General features: G+C 31.7%; 1 long non-coding RNA gene across 11 annotated transcripts in view; it reads left to right on the top strand.

Moving 5' to 3' along the window:
* The window catches only part of LOC146997695 (uncharacterized), a 47,754-nt gene that overhangs the window by 15,010 nt on the left and 9,385 nt on the right, over nucleotides 1–23,359 (top strand). For 5 of the 11 annotated variants that reach the window (XR_015040789.1, XR_015040782.1, XR_015040788.1 and 2 more), the window contains exons 2-3: nucleotides 1,076–1,286; nucleotides 7,333–7,515. This is a non-coding gene — a long non-coding RNA (uncharacterized LOC146997695). Of the gene's footprint in view, nucleotides 1–1,075; nucleotides 1,287–5,461; nucleotides 5,560–7,332; nucleotides 7,516–17,852; nucleotides 18,005–23,359 lie in introns of all 11 variants that reach the window. The other 6 variants (XR_015040783.1, XR_015040781.1, XR_015040779.1 and 3 more) reach the window with 4 other exon arrangements.

The following is a 23,359-nucleotide window of genomic DNA, read 5'->3' as shown; positions in this document are numbered from 1 at the left end:
ATTCACCTATGTATAGTCTTTTACTGCATACATTGGCAAATAAATCTAAATAAATAAACAAAGCTATTTTGAAAGCTATTCATCATAAAAATTCCTAAGTGCCAGAGTTTTTCTTTTGCCATGTCTAGAATTATGATTGTAGGAACAAAATTGTACTGTTAAATTGACTGAATCTTCTAGTCATCATCAATGAGAATTTTTTTTTATTTTAAATTTATTTAGGTATCATTTATTAACAAGTTTCATTGCATCACAAATTAGCAACTATATATGTAGTCTACTGTTTCTTTTAAATATATTATATTAGGGCTTTTGTAATTCAGTACATGTATGAACGCAATAAATTAATTAAGCAGAAATTACTACTGAGGTTCATGACCAAATGTTTGCGTGCAATAAAAATAAAAAATACATTTGAAAATTGCTGACAAATACAACTTTCTGGATGAATATTCAACTGTTAACACAAATTTATTTATGTGTCATAAATCAAGTGGATAAAGTAATTGTACATTGGCAGTTCATTCTATTTCAGTTCAAATATTATCTGTGTGAATATTTTCATTGCTTTCCTCATGTACTTCTGTCTGTATGTTGCAAACATGAATGAGTTTAATTTAAGCTAAATAAATAGTGCTAAATAAAAGGAAGCCTCGAGGACTGGATAATCCTTGCATGCATTGTCGTAATCATTTATTTGTGTACCTGAATTTTATTCAATAAGACAAACACAGTTATTTTAAAATCGTAATTGATGACACCGTAAATAAATAAAAACTGATAAAAATTATTATACGTAAATTTACCCTCATACACTCATAATTACACCTGGTTTACTCATCATGGACCTCTTAGTTGTATGCTTTATTTAAATATTTGAGGCTGTTTACCCGCAAATAATAATAACATAATAATTATTTTTGTGGAAATATTTGTGTGGCTTTGCTGAATCTGATTAGAACTTGCTTCATCAAAAAATTTAGTATACAAAAGGGAATTAATGTTTATTAATACTGTGTCTTTCATTGTATATTTAAGGTGGAAATATTTATTATTATTATTTCTTTTATTTTAGACATTTCTAAAAGAAAGTTTCCATGAAGCAAGTCTTGATCCAACATATTGCAATTATGTAGTAGGTGGAAGAATAGCATACCTGTGTTCTGTTCTTGTGGAAGATACTGCTGTTGTTTTCTGTGGTCCAGGCCCAAGAATTCTGGTGGCAGTTGATTTAGATTTATGAGATGCTGTTCCTGCTCCAACTTATTTAATGAAACTTAACTTCAGTAAGTGGACTGTAATATTAACAATAACAAATTTATTTTAACAAAAACAACATTATTGAATACTAGCACACGCATGTGCTTATAGTTACCTATGTAACTTAGTTAAAAGCGAACAACCATATGCTCCCACATCAAGTCAAAAATCATACATACTAATAAGGCAAAAACGAAATAACTTTAGGGTTACACTAAAGCCAAACTCTGCTTGGCGTAAAACAATGCTGCCAAGCAATACTCTTTCAGACACCGAAGACTAAGTAACACCTTTTTCTTTATGGTTCTTTTTATAAAATGGACTGATTAATTTTATTTCTAATTGTTTCTTTAGTTTTGGGATATATGCACATAGACATGCTTTGTCATAATCAAATAAACCGGTTTCTGCATATTACAGAAAACATATTTTTTCTGAACATTGGTGAGATATTTTGAATGATTTGGTGTCTTTTCAGTCAGTGGAAGATTAGCCGAAAGGGAAATTAGTATACTCAGAGCAGAAATTTCTCCCCCTCCCCCCACACACAGAAAGGGAAATGAGGCAGGTTGCAAGTAAATAATACCTTTCCATTGAGAAAATATCTTGCATCTCTACCTGTCTTACTTGAGTGTTAACTTTTGCTTAAGTTGCATGTCTTCAACTGGCTTATATTTGGCAACTATTTGCCAAATTTTGCATATTAATTAACAGCGGTAACTTTTAGCCTCTACAGAGCAGGCTATTTGTGTTTTCTTCTATTTGCATTTTACTCGCGTTCTTACTTGAAGAGGAAAAATTAAACATGTTATTCTATATAATTTTGATTTAAAAAGAATCTAGACAAATTAACTTAAAGAAAGCTAAAATGCATGGATTTATAAATAACTCTCTTCCTTAATAAGTTTTAAAAGTAATTAGTTTATTCAGCTAGCTTGAGATTTCTGTCTTCAACATACTATTTTAAAAAATGATTAGACAACAGTAAATTCAAATTCTATTCCTGGAAGACAGTACTTTCATTTTAATTTGCAGTTATTTAATTAAATTAAATTTCATAGGATAAATTATAAAAAAAAATTTCACTGATGCATATACCTCTAAATTATTATTTTAAAATGAAATGAAACAGCAAGCATAACATACATGGCAAATGGCTACATTCTGACTTTGTAGTTTAATCTCATATTTGATATTTCTGTGTTAGATACTATATATGTAGTCTACTGTTTCTTTTAAATATATTATATTAGGGCTTTTGTAATTCAGTACATGTATGAACGCAATAAATTAATTAAGCAGAAATTACTACTGAGGTTCATGACCAAATGTTTGCGTGCAATAAAAATAAAATACATTTGAAAATTGCTGACAAATACAACTTTCTGGATGAATATTCAACTGTTAACACAAATTTATTTATGTGTCATAAATCAATTGGATAAAGTAATTGTACATTGGCAGTTCATTCTATTTCAGTTCAAATATTATCTGTGTGAATATTTTCATTGCTTTCAGCATTAATTAGAATAGTTAAAGCTTTAAAGACATTATAAATAGTATTAAAACATAATCTCAAAAGCTTGTGAGATCATATTGTGAGTTCAACATGTGAGACAATTTGGAATTTTGATTTGAACTCATTTTTCATGGGAAAACCGAAAAATATATGAAATTTTAAATGAAAAATATGTAAAATATGAATATAACACAAAATAAAATGTTTGATTAATTATACAAACATTCCAATAAAATGAGAAAGCTGCTCAAATGACTGAGTAGCAAAGTTACTAAAAAATGTGTCTAAGGGATAAGATTAATTTTTCTTTTACGCATTTTGCAAGGGAAATGTTTCTGAAATTTCATTTCAGTTTGTTAAAATTTTCGTCAGTTCAGAAAATGCGATGCTCCCAAATTAACTAGCTACATGGGCATTTTCTTACTTTTCTCCTTGTGTAATGTGAGTGGGAGACAGTTTCCCTTAAAAGGTCTTCCATTAAGGCATCTTCACTTTAAGAATATTGTGCTTCCCCATAAAAACCATTAAACAAACAAACTGAAAATACAAAGCACTGTTAAGTTTTTGTCATAATTTGGGGTGTTGTCAGAAATTTTATAATTCATCAAAATTTCCTCCAGTAAACTGAACAGCCACATGCAACTCTTTGCCTCCTTAAATACAGTCAAAAGTCGTTAATTCGGACACCCATAATCCGGACCTCAAAGCTAAAATCTTTCTGCGCATGCGCCGCATTGACGCATGCGCATAGGCGTTTTACTCGTGCGCCCAAGACATTTACGACTGCGCATATGCGTCTGCGCAAGTGCAGAATACGTTTTTGCGTGCACGTTTAATGTATAACGGACGCTATAAGCTAAAATTATCTAATTATCTATTTCAGTTAATGTTGATGATTGCGTTGTTCCTTAATCTTCGAATTGGATCCGGCTTATTATTTTTTGAAGACTGTAAAAGCAATTTTCTAAAAGTAAGCTTGAACTTTTGATTATGTCAAATAGAATTTCCGATGCTGGAGCTCCCAAAGGATCTAGAAAACGAAAGTATGTTTCGATGTCCATCAAACAAAAAACGAATTGCTAAAAAAAATGGATAAAGGCACATTCTTTGTTTATCTAACCGTTCCGAAATCTGTTTATCAATTTCACGCTGCTGTGCGCGGGAGGGGGGGGAGACATCACGGCCGGCGCGCAATGAACTGGAAGTTGATTTGTCAACACTATCGTTATCTTCAGAGCAGATGTTTTTATTTTATTCGGCTTATAATTCCTTACTAAATGTAGTATTTAATTTCGATGTACTCCGTCTTTGATATGATTTAAATCAAATTCCTCGTCATTATAAATACCATGAATACAAATCAAATAGTTTTCTGGTTGCAATTTTCTAATTTCGGCTATGCGTAAGGTATGCTTTCCGCATCCACGCGTTGAAAGAAATGTTTAATAAAGTAAACAAATAAATATTAGGCTTCTTTTTTGGTAAATTTTCATACCCTTTAGATCATAATTGCTCATTATTTTATAAATTACGGTTTCATATTTTTAATTTTATAATTTCTGCATGCCATCTTACCAGATTTAAACTGATGATCTATAATCCGGAAAAATCGATAATCCGGAATCGCCGAAGTCCCGACGAGTCCGGATTAAAGACTTTTGACTGTATAGTTTTCTTTATAATAAGCAGTAGTTTAATTTGTATAATTAAATATATAACTAAGTTAAATGTATAATTCAAATATCATGCTATGATGCTTGTTTATACGTATCATCAACTTCGTTTTTCATAGTATATTAATGCATATTATAATTTCAAAATGCATAAAATACATTAAATTTTTGAAGTATTAATAAAAGACCAGAAAATTCATTTCTGGACTTTGAGCAAATTGTTTTTAGAATGGGCTTTAACTGTTGAGACAGTATAAAAGACATATATTAGGAATACATTCTGCAATTTTTCAATTTTTTTCAGTCTTTTCTCAGTTTATTATATCAGCTGTATATCAGTATTCAGTTTTACCACATTAAATTCAATTTGACAGCAAAATCGCAAGATATTTAAAAGCAGCCAAACACCAAACTCGTACGGTGTTGCCACTGCTTGGTTTGAAATCATTGAGTCTGTTAACCAAAAATATATTAAATTTTTGTAAAACATGAAATAGATAATAAAACAAATTCAAATTTTGGACTTCCAGATGCACATGTTTGGGTGGAGGACTGCATTATTTAGTATTTGATTGCTCTACGGTTGTTTTTTCACAATGCAAGAAACATGCATAAATTCATGTAGATCCTTCTTTATTATACAGGATGCTAATATTTGGTGGCAACAATTTGACAAGTGATACAGTTAATCTATCTCAAATTCATATAAATGTATCTCATCATTGTTGGATAATTTCTTGCTTGAAATACTATAGCCAAACTTAAGACGTATTTCTTTAATTTTAATTATAAACTAAAATTTATTCTAAACATGATCAAATTCATATGAATTGTATTTTAGAGATTTTTGACTGTTCTATCAAAGAAAGAATTACTGTCCATTAATATGCCAAATTTAACAGTTTTTGACCAAATGAGCAAAAAACTGAGAAAAGCAGACATTCAGGTAAAGTTGTTCATATGGATAACTTGGAGAAGAGGAAAACTTTTTTTTTTTTTGATTCATTAGATTTATTGTACGAATTGGAAGATATGGAGACAATCTGGCATGCATTGGTGCAACTTCTAGGAACCACAGTGCATACTTACAATTTTTTACAAATGGAGGTAAATATGTTTTATCAAATTGAATATTACATGAGATATTATTTAAATGCTTGAAAATGTTTTTGAGTTATTCCATTATTTTTACATAATGCCATTCTTCCTTTACTTTAAAGAAATTATTAAGTAATGCATTTATAATTATTAAAATATTATACATAGTATTCACGTAATCATAACATGTCTGCTGAAGTGTCACTGTATTACGGATACTTGATTAGTAATAAGTTATTTCTCTGTTAACCCTGACAATGTCTATCACATGCTGAGGCTTACTTTCAAAAAGTCAGCAGAAATGTTTCAGGGGTAAGCCGTGCCAAACATCTAGGATTTCCCATGAATAAATTAAGAACACTGTGATGTTGGATGATTGGATCACACCTCTTCCTTCAAGATATACCAAATCATTTAATAAGTTTGGGTTCTTGGTGGCCATTTCAGAAAAGAGAATTCTGTAAAATGCTCCTCAGAAGAGAAATTGTCTTTTTGGAGCACTCTATTTTCATCCAGATAGCAGAAAAGTGATAAGAAATGTGACTTTTGAGCAGTTTCACATACTTGTTGGTTCAAATAGCAAAGATCCCAAACATTGCCAAGGAAGCTGTCTCGAACCATCACTGAATCATCACAATCATCATGACCTTGTCCATTTTCAGACTGGCACATTGGAAGTTTGGCTTTATAAGGATAGTACCGTATTTCTAACCTTAAAGTCAGCTTAATGCATTTGGAATCAAGACTCATACCTGCATGCCACTTGCTTCCATTCATCAATGAACCAGTCATTGTGTTCTACAACTCGTAGAAGGCAGATGCTGATACAGTGGCATGCTGTTGGATGTGGTATTATCACAGTTCTTTGGCTTCTGAAGTCTGTACAAAGAAATAAGTAGTCACAATTTATCTAATCAGGTGTAAAGAGTCAACTAAATGAGGTGCCCTGTCTGGATTGCTCATGTAGTTAGGTGATCACCTGAACTAAGGTTTAGTGTTATTGGCTACACATGATTATGGCTGAGACTACAAAGATCATGATCATTCAAGATTGCTTCTTAAATGATCAGGATTTTTAGCAATTGCTTCAAGATGCTAAACTTACACTTGTGCATATCCTATGGGAATATCTTCACATGTTCAAAAATGAGGCAGCAGTACCAGAATATCTGCATAATGATATTTATCCTTAGGGATGAATAGCATTGTGTAGATATGCATATGCACTTCATTGTGCATATAATATACAAAAAAGGTGAATGAAACCTTTTCTGCATATGAAGGCTTTTGTTATTATCCAGTTCTTATTTCATTTCCTGCTTCATTGTTATGAGAAGACACTTGAAGAAAGTAACTAAATGCTGGTATTTATATATAACAATAAAACCACTGCATAGAAACAGTTGTTAAAATTTCAGATTTTTTATCAGCAATTTGGTTGCCACTAAAAAGAAGAATCATTCAAGTTCTCTTTGCTTCATTAACTGAACAATACATTGTTGCAATTTAAAATGTACATTAAAGTTACCATTTGATTGACAATCATCCATCAATTTCTAGTGCTGAATTTTTATTTTCTTGCCCCATAAATATTTATAAGTACACACATACGCACAAAAAATATTTTAATGCATTAAAATGGTTTCACTATTTCAGTAATATTTAGTTATATCACTTTTTATTAATTTTTTAAAATTTTCAATTATTTTGCTCATTTCTCAGGCATACAATGGCATCTACTACATGAACTGAATTATGCTCATGCTCATGTTTATCCTATAGTTCTTCCTGAGAATGGCATCAACTGGAAGTCGTTGGTGGCAACCATCAGGTTTCTTTGAAGATGCCTGCATTAGATGATGACATTTCTATTGATGGTTCTGAAATCAATGCATTTGAGTTATTGGATGATTTGAGAGCAAGGAACTTGATCCTACAAACTGGTGGTTTGGGCCATACTCTGGGGTGAGAAAACTGAGTGTATTTTTAAGTTCTGTTAGGTATTGTGTTGCCCATTTAAGTTAAATTATTAACCATTGACTCATTTTATGAGAGAAATGGTTATTTTTATAGTAAAAACTGAACTCTGGGATGGTAGGTTTATGTAGATGTTTCTATTTTTAATTTTTTACTATCGCCAGATGTGCTCGCTTCTCATTCTTCTCCGCACCACTTTTATGTTCACATTACTTTTCAAATAAAATGATACTGCCTCTAAATGTTATTGTTATGTATTATTTTGAAAGAAATGATATAGGGAATTAAAAAAAATATTTTGGCAACACTTAATACTATATCAGGAATCCTAATGATATGCTGTTTTTAAAAATTTTGTGATTTTGTTATTGAATTTTGTGTGGGGTAAGTGCAAAGAAAGGGATGCTTAATAATAAAGTTAAAAAGACAAAGATAGTTGTGCAGGTCATTTTGTTAAGAAAGCTATGCATTGATATGATGAATTCAGAAATGACAATAGAAAGTAGGAAAATTTATGGCAACATTTAACACACTATTGAGAATTCTAAATGTGAATCTACTATTGAATTCTATGTGATGTAAGAATTCAGTGGGCAAGCTACAAATTTCATAACATATGATACCATTTTATAATATAGAACCATTAATTGCCGAACAAGCATTTTTGTCTTTTAAATGCTCCCTAAATTTGTTTGAAAATTTAAGCATTGAAATGGTATCTAAGTCAGAAAATTCATTCTTGAATATTTTTGTGAATTTGTCAGCCATATTTATGTGTTTAAATAAATATATAGGTACCCACCTACATACATGCATATATACATGATTAGGCATAATGAATATTTTACTTGGAATTTTTGTGCTACCGATACCATATACAATATTTGATTTTATATTTATAGACTTCTTTGATATACATAATTGAATTTATTTCAATAACTTTCTCTATCTTATTTTAAAAACTTCTGTAACTGGAAATCATTTCTAGGATTAATACTTTAGAAAATGAAAGATTTACTTAATATTTGCAATGTGACAGAAAATATCAAGAAAAGAAGTTACTTGCAGTTTTTTTATTTCTGTATTATAATAGAGTTTTCTTTTTTGCATTTTGTTAGCATTTGTTTTAAAAGGACATTTGCATTCTCAGTTTTTTCATTTAAAATTTCAAAGTTATACTCTGGCAGCATAATGAGAACATGAAGTGACTTTTCCGTAGACTAAATTCTTTATAATGTAATAGCTGGAATTAGTATATAAAATTGCATTTATATGAAGAAGACAATGCAGTAAAAAGGGGTGGCTAATTTCTTGTTAGTAGGAGACACATATTGGAGCTGAAGAGGATTGAAAAGTAATAAATATTATCTTTAAAATTAGTAAACCAGATTTAGGGTAGAAAGTAGTGTTTGAAGTAATTTAATAATATTTCACATTTCTTAATTCATAAAATCACATAGTAATAAACAAAAAGAAGTAATTTTTTGCTCTTGCTCATTTATCAGGAAAATATGTTCAGTAGCTACACACATTTTTTTTCACGTGTTCATTTTTTCACATTTCGCACATTCATAATAAACACAAAGAAGTAATTTTTTGCTCTTGCTCATTTATCAGGAAAATATGTTTAGTAGCTACACACATTTTTCTGCAATGTGTTGAACATTTTCTTACCCAAATAGGAAAACAAGTTTTTTCCTTTGATTTCCAATATTTATTTTCTTTCTGATTACAGCTATGAATCAATTTTGCCAATTTTAATCAACTACTACATTCAAAATAAACTTTTTCTTACCCTCCAAAGGTCAGATACTTGCTGGATGCTTAAATCCATAACGGTGACTAAATTAATTACACATCAAGCTGAGAAATGAAACTTATTTTAAAATAAGCTTTAAACTTAGCACAATTTTTTTTTTTTTTTTTTCATTCTTTATCACTAACGAACAGGGCAATTGTAACATGGGATATTAGCATACTGCCCAAAACAATAAGTGTAAAGTATATCTGTGGAATATTCCACTTCTTAATATAATTTCTAAAACTTACAGCACATAAAAATCCTTGTGCCTTTTATGATAATTTTAGTGTTTTCCTGGCCTTCATTGGAATGAGCCCAGAGACTTGGGGAGTCATTGCCGAAAATTGACATAAAATCGACTCAATTTGATCTAACAAAAGCACTTGGTTCTAGAATTTGGACCAGTCTTTTCTAGAATTAGAATTGCATTAAATTAATAATTATGAGTTAAATAATTATTTAAGTAGTAATGTCCTAAATAATTTCCTAAGCTGTTTTTAATTTGTTGAGTTTCTAAACTGTTAGAGGTGTTGCTTTAACTGGGTCAGGAAGCATCTTTTGCAATCAATTAATGCCATTCACTACTGAGTCCTTTTCAGAGCTTTTGTATTGAATGTATTGTTTTCAGTGTATTCAATAGTTTGATCATTGTCTAATATCAAAAGGCACTGAAAAAAACACTGCTCGAGGAACAGCAATTTGTATTTTCTTCAGATGAAGATTTTTTATCTGGAAATGCTTACCAAGGTTGTAAAATTTATATGTAATGAACTGTTATTTGTAGCTGTTGGCCATTTGAATCATTACACCATGACAGAATCATACATCAAATCTGAAATTTGCATAAAAAGTAGAACATACTGGGATATGCAAATGTTCAGTATTCCACAGCATGTGTACATTATATGAAAGAGTAAATAACACTACAAAGTAATTTAAAAAGGCAGACTAAAATGCCAGTTTTTCATCCATACATTATGTTTACTTGTTATTTTGAAGGTTGGGGGTCATGTAATGTCTCATAAGACAAGAAGCAATTCATACTAACATGTCTCAGAATTCAGTTGCAAGGGGACTCAGTATTGTGAATTACTGTGTATCCCAACTGCTAATCATTTTGGTCTAATGATTTTTGCTAGCCTTTGCAGTTAATAACTCCAGGAGAACCACAGAGATTGGCCTGAGAATCTCATTGGTCTTCTCTCACTATTGCCCCAAATGACAGATATCTTGCCCACATGACTGTTAGGAATTTTTTATAGGAAACTGGATATATCGCTTAACATCAAGTATGGCTCAATGGCATCTGAAGCATTGTAGATTATTTGTAAAGTGAGCATTACTTCAGCTTTCTTTCACACTCTGACACAGGAATCAATGCCTTTGATGGTGTGTTCAGCACCAAACACAGGTTCATGAAAAGTGTGATGTCACCATTTCGAATAAGTCCCACTTTTCTTTTAAAATGTTGTGATAGTCATATCCATGTGTGGAGAATGCATATTCGAAGCTTGCATTTTTCATCATTATGCTGGCCCAGCAACAGTATGAGGTGCACTGGATGCACATCCTGTTTACCTGTAGTGTGCATATCTGGTACTCTTACCAGTCACTATCATATTACTGAGGTTTTAATGCCCATGGCTATGAATATATCCAGGGCTTCTGTCCCCTCTCCTTTCAATAGAACAATGGGCAAACCAATGTTCCTCACATTGCCCTACATATTCTTTATACACAGGATGTTCAACTCCTGCTTTGCACAATGCATGTTCAAGATTTCTCACCAATTAACAGTTGGAGAGAGACTGAAATGACAATATTTACATGCCAGTGCAACACTCTAGCATAGACCTTGAAACCACAGGTGGACTTTTGTACCCATGACTGCCATCCGAAGTTTGTCTGACTCACAAAAACAATAGCAGGTAACATTCAGTTTCCTTTCAGCTGCTATAATGAGTTATGATTATTGGGAGTACTGATTTCTGAATCCTCCGTACCACTAAATTTCCTGAATTTTAATCAATTCATCCTTCCATTTGTAGTATTTATCTGAGTAAAATCTAGCTATAAAAAGAGTCCTTGGTCAAATTATTCAAGAGCTCATTTTTCATACTTTGGAAAGCAGGAGATAATATTAATCTTGTTGATCCTACTGATGTTGGGAAAATAACACAGAGAGCAGCCATATTGACTTTTCTTCAGCAGGGAGCACTAATCAATACATGATACAATGGCAATAAAAGCGAGTCTAGATGATTGCAGCAGCGTCTTGCTAGGATGAAAGCGAGAAAGATTCAGAGGAAGAAGGAAGGGAGTCAAAAGTTTCAGTTTGAATTAGAAAAAGTTTCTATTTACAATTATTTATTATTATTGCTATTGATTTACAATCTTTTTGATTTCGCAAGAGGCATCTACATTAAGTGTTATGTAAGATCGCATGATTAATTTGAAGGACGCAGTTTAGACTTATAGAGCTATTTTTAAGATAGCGAGATGTTCGCAAAAATGTTTTACTCCTGAAGATGAGGGACTGTGCCTGATCGCCCTCAAAATCGATAGAGATTTATTGAAAATCTTCTCAGATAAGGTAGCTTTTCTGGGTAATTTTATAAGTAAAGCCTTTTCTAAGGGAAGTTTGTGAACATTTAAGTCAAAATCCTGTTTACTGAAATAATGCTCTTTAATATAAATTACATTTTATTATTAAATAATCATTAAATTACATATTTTATTAATCCATTTAATTATGTATGATTTAATGATTTCCATTTAATTATGGATTATTTAATGATTTTTAATCATAATTGCATGATTATTATTTGTAATCATAATTACAAATCATTAAATCATTCTGTTTAATAAATTGCAATTTATTATTTACTATGTAAAAATCTCATATAGCAAATGAAAAGCAATTTACATTTGACAGAAATTTTTTCTGTAGGAATACTTCAGGTTTTGACACCAGGTGCCATTATTATTAAATATTAATTTTTAACACTTTTCCTATTATTAAGAAATTAAATTCTTAATATACAACTGTGTACATTTGTAAATGTATAGAACCAAGTAGATTAATAATATGTATTTCCCTTTAATTAATGAATGAGATAATTAAAGCTAACCAAAATAAATTTTACAGTATACAAGAGTTTCACGAGCACATTTAAATGCAATTTATGGGCTTTTGAAGAAATCCATTGATTAAAAAAAAAAAAAAAAAAAAAAAAAATGCTTTTTCACATAATGTATAAAATTTCATTTGAAATATTTAAAAAGAAAAATACGTCATAAGAAATTCATTTGTAATAGCAAATAATTTTTAAAAATAAGATCAGGAATTAAATAGTCAAAAGGAGTATTGGTACAGCTTTGAAAATGGAAATAATATTTATTGAGCCTTTTTTAAATTAAATAAGATATTCTCATTAGATTTAAAAATAAATTTAAGTCAAATAAAAGCTTATTTCATGAAAAAGGCGTTTCCTAAATGATACATTAATTTGTTTAGTAAATTAATTGTTTTGTCATAGTACATTTATATTAGATTAACTACTCAGTGAAATTTAAGACTTTATTAATTTTCGAGAGAATTTAAATTATGATAAATATTTCTTAGTTTCATTCGAATAGGGAGATGTGTTTTATTTAAACTTTTAAAATTTAGATCCAGTTATTGATTAAAAAAGTTAAATATTCGAGTGATTCATGAAATATTCATAGAAAGAAGTTGAGTAATTTTCTCTTGAATAAAAAAAGACTAGAATAACTCTTCTTGAAATTCATAAAAACCCTTCTTAGTATGTTCAGAGGCCCACCAGCAGCCGAGCAGTAAAAGCCACTGAACTCTGGTAATTCATTTTGGAGTTTGATTCCCAGCAAACGGGCTAGCTGCCCGGTGGTTTTCGTGGTTTTCCCCATGCATAAGGCAGATACGAGCCAGTTTCCCTTAAAATGACCTCCACAGGGCATTCCTTCATTTCCGTGTAATGCCTAAAGGCGGAGCACGTAATAAGTAAAAATAAAAATATGTTTTAATATTAAAAGGCTTTCCAGCTTTTACTTATTGTTGTTGTCTTGACCATGAAAGAATGACCTTTTACTTGTTACTTGTACAACTGCTTTTAAAAGTATGGTTTTCTTCTGCAAACCCCTTATATTCTTCTCTATAATATACAGCATACCACATAAATGTAATAAAAATTATGGCACATAAATAACTTAATAATTAGAATATGAAAAATGGTTTACTAGGTTCTTGCCTTATTATTTTTTGTATTGTTTTTGATTTTACAAATATACACAAGTTTTCAGAAACAGAATCACAGATTTTATTTGCACAATGGCTCAATTTTTATTACCGCGATGGCTGCGCTTTAGGTATTGATGTAATATTTTAAATATTTAGCATAAAATTGCTTAACATGATAGTTTCTTGGTTTCTACAGTAAATTATTGACTTATCTGAAGTCTGCTTCTACTAGGTAAGAAAAAGGGAAATGTTAATGATGTTTGTTGTTCAAAACCAATCCTTCTTCAATGCGATCAGTTTTTCTTTGATAGTTATTTCAAAATGAAACGTATGGCATTTCAGCGGTTCTATGCAAACACAATCAAGTTTTCACTTTATTAAAGCGAATATTAAAAGCTTTCAAATTTTGCAAGCGGCTCGTACGTAACACATATCTTCTGAGGAAGTTTTAAGTGCTTTGTAATTTTCGTGGTTGTGTTTTCTTGTGTTCCTGCCTTTTACATTTTTATATTGCACTTCTTGTGTAAAATTTTTTTATATATTTAGAAGAAATTAAAATTCGGTAAGGTTTAATATTTTTACGGTCGCTTAAATGAATTTGCTAAGGTTTTCTGTGCTCTCTCTCAGCTTGTAGTCTATTAATCTAGTCTTGCACTCGCTACTAGTTATCCATTTTTAAAGCTTTGTTATTAAGCATTGCTTTCTTCCCAATTACGCCGCTTACACTTCAGAAAAATGTCACATTTTTAAAAGCTGCATACTAGCATATGTTTTTGCAAATTTTGAATAGCGTAGTCCTGCATGCAAACATTCGCACCTGAACGCCCGATTTTTGAATTTCAAATTTGTTTTATTATTTATTTCATATTTTAAAAAACTTTTCATTTAAAATTTAAAATTTTTCATTAACGAACTCATTGATTTGAAACCACGGAACCTACGGCGAAACTTCGAAACTAAATATTTTTGTCTCCAGCGTGCGAAGCTGTTGCCATTCAGAAAAGTGGAAGTTATTTATCTTTCAATTTTAATAAACAAATTCGACTCTAACTTTTCATGATAACTAGTTTTTATAGAAGTAGTATAGCAAATATAAAAATATGCATGGCGTCTTCTTCCATTGTATCACCAATTTAAAAGTATGCTGTTTTTAAATATTTAGTGATTTTGCCGTTGGTATTGAATTTTATGTGGTGAAGTGTGAAGAACCTTATATTTAATAGATAAGGTTAATACACAACAATAAGAAAAAATTAACAATATTGTTAGCACATAGCAATATAACACAATGTTAATAACAAAATGTTAAAAAAATGTTTTGTAAGCCATCTTGCTATCAAAACTGAATACTAATATGATGAACTGATTAAAGACTGAAAAAAATATGAAACTGCATAACAATACTTGTTACTGTATTGGAAATTCTAAAGATATGCTGCATTAAATGTAAAATAATACTTTTGTCATTTTACCATTGAATTTTACACGGAGTAAAAGCGAAGAAAGCAATGTGTATAACAAAACAAATTATGTAAGTGAGTTCAAGAGCAGACTAATAAGCTGCGAACTCAGCGAGTGTGTAGAAAATCTTAATAAACTCTCTTGTGTGACTTTAAAATCTGAACACTTTCAGTTTTATTTCATTTTATTGTCCCAAAGGGGAATTTACCGAGGAGGGCCATTCATTTCGTTTTTGGCATTTTTGTGTTGATTCACTATAAACGGCATATCACTTTTCAAATTGTTGCCACCAAATATTAGAGCCCTGTATTATATTTAAAAAAAATTAAATAATGACGAATCTGCACAAATGTATGTATGTTTCTGGCATTGTGATAAAACAACGGTACCTAGAGACATCCAATTTTGAATAACGTAGTCTTCCATTCCTATATGGGGATCTGGAAGAATAAATTTGGAATTTGTTTTATACCCAAATTTGGAATTTGTTTATATTATAAAGAACATATTTAATAAATAATGGTAACACACAAAAACTTTAAAAAACGCCCTTTTGGGAGTAATGCAAAATCTGAAAGCTTCCAGATTTTTAAATTTTTATATTTACTTCCCTTCCTCCTCAGTTTAAAAAAAAAAAAAAAAAAATAGTAGTAATGCTTTTTCACTCACGTGCCCCAAGATGGCAATTAAACTCCTGGTTCAGTTTTCTTTTTCGAATCAACTGTTTGACCAATAATTAAGAAAAATATCTAACTCCAACTCAATGTCGGAAAGAAAAAGGAAGGCCATTATTTAAAAGAAATTAGTAGCTTGACATTCACTTGTCAAAAACCTAACACAGAATTTGCTAATTAGGCTTAATGAACCAGAGCAGTCAGAATTAACCAAGATAGCTATCCACTTATATTGCCTCTCGAGAGAATATTTTAATTCTACCGTAATATTTTATTCTGCTTGACTCAAAGAGGTTTGAGAAGATTTTGTCTTCCTTTCTACATCTTTTTAATTACTAACAGCAGTCTATTCTAAGACGTTTTCGAGAAAAAAGCATTTTTTACATATTATACATGTTCTTTCAGAGATCAAAACTATAAATGAGTCATTTTTATTTATTTACTTACTAGAGGAAGTATCCGATGCCAGTTAAGTTAAATTTAGAATAATGTATCTTGTAAATTTAGAATAATATAAATTTCTGTAGAAAAATAAACTAATTCTCTCCCATTATATTGGCAACAATCGCACACAGTTTTTAATGATTTTCGTCTTTCTAATCAAAAGGTCGTAAAAGCTCAAGTTCCGTCCAATATGTCACCTATATTCAATTTCAGTCCATTAAATGTGACAAAAAGTTTATCATAATTTATTAGAAGTCAATAATGCGAACAAACAAACACACACACACAGACATTCTTCTTTATATATATATATTGTAACGCCAACACATTTTTGACTAACAAACTGCGATTTGAAAGCTAGCAAATGTATTTAATGTTGAGCAAAGCTATTTTTATTTCATCGTAAAACTTACAAATTTTTTTTTAACAAACTCTACGATTTGAAAGCAAGCAGTGACAACACTTCTCGAAAGAAAGCAGATTTTTATCTCCAACGTGCGAGATTGTTCCTACTCGAAAAAATGAGGTCGAAAATTAGAGTTTTCAGAATTAATTAATATCTCAGATTTTAGCTATTTTTGGGGAGGCAGTGGATGTCGACCTTTCTCAGGACCCAAAAAAGAACTGTAGAAAGCTTAGTGACGATAGCTATAGTAGTAGCTGAGTTAATTGCGAACAAATACACAAACATTCTTCTTTATATATATGTAGTGTTGGCAGTGGCGATAAATGCAAAGCATATTTTGCTTCCCTTAAAGCTAAGACTAATCTAAATAAAATTCATGCTTTATTCCGTAAATTAAAATAAGCTAACACTGTAGCCTTTACATTTAAAATCATTTGAGTGAAAGAAAACTAGCATTATGCTAACTCATAAAAACACACATTCGCCGATACCGACGTACATATAATACTCGACCAACCCGCAGATCTTGACGTCATCGGCCAATCAGCAGCAACCATGTTAGCTTACCACCGATTGACCTCCGATCAAAATTTGCATAAGGAAAAATTAAAGCCAACAAACGGCCCTGTTTTCCTCATGCAAATACAAAAACAAAACTTACATAGAATTACAGAAGTTCATAGTTCAATTCTATTATACGAAAGCACTTATTGTCTTTAAACACTGAAAACATCTAAACAAAACTTCCTTAAATTAACAGCAGTCGCCGCTTTTGTAAATAAGTCCGCAGTATTTAATTTACTGGTGATAAATTCAAGGTCAAACACTCCATCATTTACTAGTCTTCTAATAAAGTGATATTTTATGTCTCTCTGCTTAGTTCGGCGATTTTCTATTGGCGATCTAGAAAAATCAATGGCAGACTTGTTATCACAAAATAGTTTATATTCTCTTAAATTAAACTTTAAAATTTCATCTTGTAAGACATTTTTTGTCCACATTAATTCCTTCGCTGCTTTAGATAAGGCGATATACCCCGCTTCCATGGTTGATAAACTTACACTTTTTTGTTTAACAGTTTTCCAGATTACCAGTACTCCATCTAAATATAATATAAATATAATAGGAATGACAACTTGTCATTCCTATTACTTGCATAATCAGCATCTGAATAACAATATAAATTTAGATGTTTAATCTTCGATAAGTTTAATTTATATAATTTAGTACTATTGAGATAACCAAGCAATTTCAACAATGCTTCCCAATGCCTAATTCCAGGATTCTCCTGAAACTGTGATAAGATATTCACTGCATATGTAATATCAGGCCTTGTCCTGTTAGCTACAAGAACTAAACATCCCAACAGATTTCTAAAGGGTAATGTATGCATTTCCGCAATTTCTGCACTTGTAGATGGACAATCTAATTTGGTAAGAATAATGCTTTTATCTATGGGAAGTGAAGTTATTGGTATCTGAAAATGTTTAAATTTTTCAAAAGTTTCTTCTATATATTTTTGCTGATATATAAAAACCCCATTCTCGTTCTCTAAGAATTCAATTCTAAGTAACATTTCAGTTTTGCCTAATACTTTAAGATCAAAAAACTTACTCAGCTGTGAAATTACTTTATACCATATTGATCTTTACTAAAAATCACAATATCATCTACATATAACAAGAGAGTTACATCTGAACTTTTATAAACACAATTACACCATTGTATTTTCTTAAAATGTAGATTTTCTAAAGTACTTTCAAATTCACAGAACCATTCATGGCCGCTTTGATGTAGACCATAAATGGCCTTGTGTAATAAACACACTTTATTTTCCTCTTCAATAAATCCCTTTGGTTAGGTCATATATATTTTTCATTTAGGTTTGCATATAAATATGCATTCTTTACATTTAACTGACAATTAGTCCATCCATATATAAACATACCAGTATAGTGAAAAATATTCTTATGATTGAAAAATTTACTACAGGACTGTAAACGTCATGAAAATCTTCACCTCTTTTCTGCCTGAATCCCTGTGCTACTGAACGTGCTTTGTATCTAACCACTTGATTCTTTTCATTTCTTTTTAGCATATAGAACAATTTGTTTCCTAGCATAGTTTTATTTTCTGGCTTTTCGACTAATTCCCAAACCTTTCTTTTCTTCATTGTGTCAATTTCTTCTTTCATTGCCTTATCCCATTCTTCGGCATTTACTGATTTTCGTGCTTCTTTAAAATTTTGTGATATAACAATTTCTACGGAATTTGCCTCTTCAGACACGGAGCTAGTCTCCTTTTCTACAAAATTAATAAATAATAAATTAACCCGAGTATTCGTTTTTTCCAATAAAATCAAACTTATCTTTTTCAAATTTAATATTTCTTGCCTCACAATACATTTCAATATCATTATAGGATCTAAAACGGGTGTCTGTTCCCTCTACATAATAATATATGTCTGTACATCTTCCGTCTGGCCTTTTAACTGCTTTTCTTTGCCAGTTTAAGTCTGATTCTTCTTTCGGGGTAAATTTATCATCTGAGAACTTTATTTCTTCTCTAGAAGTTTCCTGTTCTTCATCTGATTCTGCTAATAGCTCAGGTTCCTCTAGTCTTTTAAACTTAGTTTTTGTCTGGGGTATATCTAATGCTAAAAAATTCATCCAGTAACTGAATTATCCTTGCTTTTTGTTTTGAGTTCGAATTGCTTCTGTAGAACTTCCCATGCTTCTTTACCACTTGAGCATTCTTGTATCAGCAGCCTGAACTCAGTTTTAATTCCATAATATAATGTAGTGAAGGCTCTGTTCTCTCTCAATGTGAATTCCTGCTTTTCACGTCTTGTTGTACTTTTATCTAATTCTTCTTCTTCGTCCTCTATGAAGATCCAACAATTTCTATCCAGTACCAGCATTTTAATATCGACTTTCCATCGATCCCAGTTTTTGTCTGATTTCTGTTCCAGGAAGCAAATGGCATCCTGGAACAGAAATCAAAGTATCATCAAATTCAATTTTTCAACGAACTTCACATTACAGGTTTCTATTAATCTGCGTTCTTCTGGTAGCCATATCCTATAACCCATAGTTTCCTTCACATATCCTACCATGATTTCTTCTTTGCACCTCATTTGTAATTTATTTCTAATCTGTTTTCGCATGTCAACTACCAAATATTTTAAAATAAACAACATTGGGTTTTCTATTTAGAAACATTTCATAAGGGGTTCGGTTGCTTTTATGACATACTCTGTTCCATGTATGTATGAAACAGCCAAGAGCTTCTGCCCACCATTCTTTTCCCATTTTACCATCATTAAGCATAGCTTTAACTGCATCTAATGCCGTTCGGTTAAAATGTTCACACACACTGTTCTCTTCTGGGCTGTACGCGTTTGTGCGTTCAACACTAATTCCATTTTCGGCTAAGTACCCTTCGAATTGCCTGTTGCAGAATTCCTCACCGTTATCGGTGCGTATACTTATTAATTTCCTATTCGTCAGTCTTTCCATTTGCCTATGATAATTCTTAAAGTTGTAGAATGATTAATTTTTTTTCATACAATACACTGTTACTAATCTACTATAGTCATCCACAATAGTGAGGAAATATTTACTCCCACCGTTAGATGAAACTGGGAGTGGGCCACAAACGTCTAAATAAACCGACTGCAATGGTTTATTTGATCTCTTCGGAACAGTTTTAAAAGTTATTCTACTAGATTTAGCAATAATACACGGTTCACACCTCTCCATTGGTTTTTCAATTTCTGGTAACCATTTCACGCTTTGATTCTTACTAGTATTCTTAACATAATCAAAATTTACGTGGCTAAATCTCCGAAGCCATAGCATCGTATTGTCTACTTTATTTAACTTTCCAATTTCTGTACCGTAACCAGCTTCCTTTTTATCTGTTGCATATCTAAATGGTTTTACGTGATAAAGTCCGTCATATCGTTTAGCGTAGCATAATCTATCCCAATTATTAAAATATATCCACATCTTCCCTTTTGAAATCACAAAATGAACACCTGCCTTTTCTAACCTTGCTCCCGATAGTAAATTTCTTTTTAGATTTGGATTATATAACACATTATCTAACTCAATCCAATTTATTCGATTGCCTACTTTTACTGCAAATTTGACGGTACCCTTTCCTTGTACTTTACTTTCAGAATTTCCTACAGCTAAAGACATACATATATCAACTATTTCTTCAAAATTTATCATTAAATTTCTATTATTACAGAAATGAGTTGTAGCTGCAGTATCTACGACCCAATTAAATTTACCTGCGTTACCTCCTTTATCTGTAGTTGTTACATAATTTTCTACTAACATTAATTCTTTATCTTTAAACTGTCCATTATTATCGTCTATTTTAAATTTCTGATTTTTACTTACATTTTCTTCACATTGAGCGATTAAGTGTCCAAATTTATGACAATGAAACAAGGTCCTATTCTCATATTCCCCATTTCTCTGAATTTGTTCCCCATTTCCCTGCATATCTTTCCCTGCATTTGAACTAATAGTATTGAACACGCTTACCTTGCTGTCTTCTAAATCAGCATTTACCATAAGTCGGCTTTCTTCCCTTACCAGTTCTTCAGCAATTCTTTCCAGCGTAAAATCTTCGTCCTTCCACCTTAGATCAACTGTACAATGCCGGCGTATTCCTTGGGTAATCTCCTTATTGCCTGAAATCCTTTAAAAAGATCTGGCAAGTTGTGTGCAGCTTCAGCCAACTTTGCAGTCATTTTTATCCTCGCGATGAATAATCCTATTTCTTCATTTGGGGTATATCTAATGCTAAAAAATTCATCCAGTAACTGAATTATCCTTTCTTTTTGTTTTGAGTTCGAATTGCTTCTGTAGAACTTCCCATGCTTCTTTACCACTTGAGCATTCTTGTATCAGCGGCCTGAACTCAGTTTTAATTCCATAATATAATATAGTGGAGGCTCTGTTCTCTCTCAGTGTGAATTCCTGCTTTTCACGTCTTGTTGTACTTTTATCTAATTCTTCTTCTTCATCCTCTATGAAGATCCAACAATTTCTATCCAGTACCAGCATTTTAATATCGACTTTCCATCGATCCCAGTTGTCATGGTTTAGCAGCTCAAAACTTTCAGGTAGTAATGACATCTTCAATTAAGCGTGAGCACAACGACTTGAACAAACTTCTAAGACAGGTCAGCTTCTTTTCATGGATAACGGCCCTCTTCATCTACATTCATTCAATGCTGAGTTGAACTGGGTAACAGGTTAGCTGTTGGCTCTGGGCCCATAAGCCTTATGGCAGTGGAGATGAATGCAAATCATATTTTGCTTCCCTTAAATAAAGCTAAGACTAATCTAAATAAAATTCATGCTTTATTCCATAAATTAAAATAAAATAAGTTAGTACTGTAGCCTTTACATTTAAAATCATTTGAGTGAAAGAAAACTAGCATTATGCTAACTCCATTATAACTCATTCGCCAATACCGGCGTACATATAATACTCGGCCAATCAGCGGCAACTACGTTAGCTTACCACCGATTGAACTCCGATCAAAATTTGCATAAGGAAAAACTAAAGCCAACAATTATAGCCATCAAGCGATGTATGTCAGGGGTAAAATGAGTCTGAATCTGTTAAGAATGAATGCGAAGTTCTGGTTACGCTTTTTGCACCCCCGTATTTGGTTACATTAGTGGATACTCTGAGAAGACGATGTGTAGGATGTGCTTGAGCAGTTTATCTCAGTATTTCCCCTTACTGTACTCGCTGTCACTTAATGCACATTTAAGAACACAAATTTTCTTTCCTGGAAGGGTAACTAGCTGTAAGCATCGATAAGAATGCACTAGATAAGATGGCATGGCGAGAAATGTACGCGTTCCTAAACAAACTCCCCCAAATTTATTGCCCTTCTTAAACGGAAAGGTTTCCACATGTGAGTTGTGAGTGAGGGGACTTTACTTGAACGTCTCATGTTCTCATGAGCTCGTATTTCTAGGGAAATAGAGTATTGCAAGATCTGCTTATTGTTAAACTAAAACGTTAGGAATTCTAATTTTTGTCCTTGAAATTGTGGTTTAGTTTTATAAAAGTAGTACTGGAGCTCATCTTATTTAGGGCTCCGGTGTGTTCTGGCTACAATTGTAATTTATCTTAAAAATTTAGAAGCACCGGAGCTGGGCTCCGCCACAATTTAAGCACTGGGCATGCCACTTCTATTGTTCTGGTATTTTTACTAACCCAAACTGCCCAGCTGTGGCTCAAATGAAAAATGGACAGGACCCCTATCGTAATGTGCCCGGTGCTGCATGGAGCCTCTGAGGTGACAAGCACCGCACATCTACAATAGCAATTAATTAGCATTCCCCTTGTCCAGAGCATCCCAAGATGGTATGGGAAAGGGTGAGAGGCCTTAACACCAGTCGCTGATTGAAATACAGTGCCATACAAGAGGCTTGGCAGATAGTACATTGCCATACAATAATACTTTGGTTCATACACCATGTCGCATTTAAGGTACAACATATTACATATTGTTACGGATTTGGTATAGAAATAGCTAATGTTAGTAGAATTATAAATTAAATTGTTTTATTCCCCGTGCAGTGCAGCGCATGACGAATATTAAGAAAAGGCTATGCCTGAAAATTAAAAATACAAGAGCATGTGCATTTAATAAATAAATATCTCTTTTTGATTTCGAGAAAGTGTCAAAAAATTCTTGTACATTTAAAAAGCTTTTATGAGCGGCATGAAAACCTCTCAATTCTTTA

The sequence above is a fragment of the Stegodyphus dumicola genome, chromosome 4 (genome assembly GCF_044657685.1).
Source record: "Stegodyphus dumicola isolate Sdum_Otavi_A_Nest chromosome 4, ASM4465768v1".
Classification (NCBI taxonomy): Eukaryota; Metazoa; Arthropoda; class Arachnida; order Araneae; family Eresidae; genus Stegodyphus; species Stegodyphus dumicola.
Note: the sequence above shows the minus strand (reverse complement) of the source record. Positions and strands in the feature narration are given on the sequence as shown.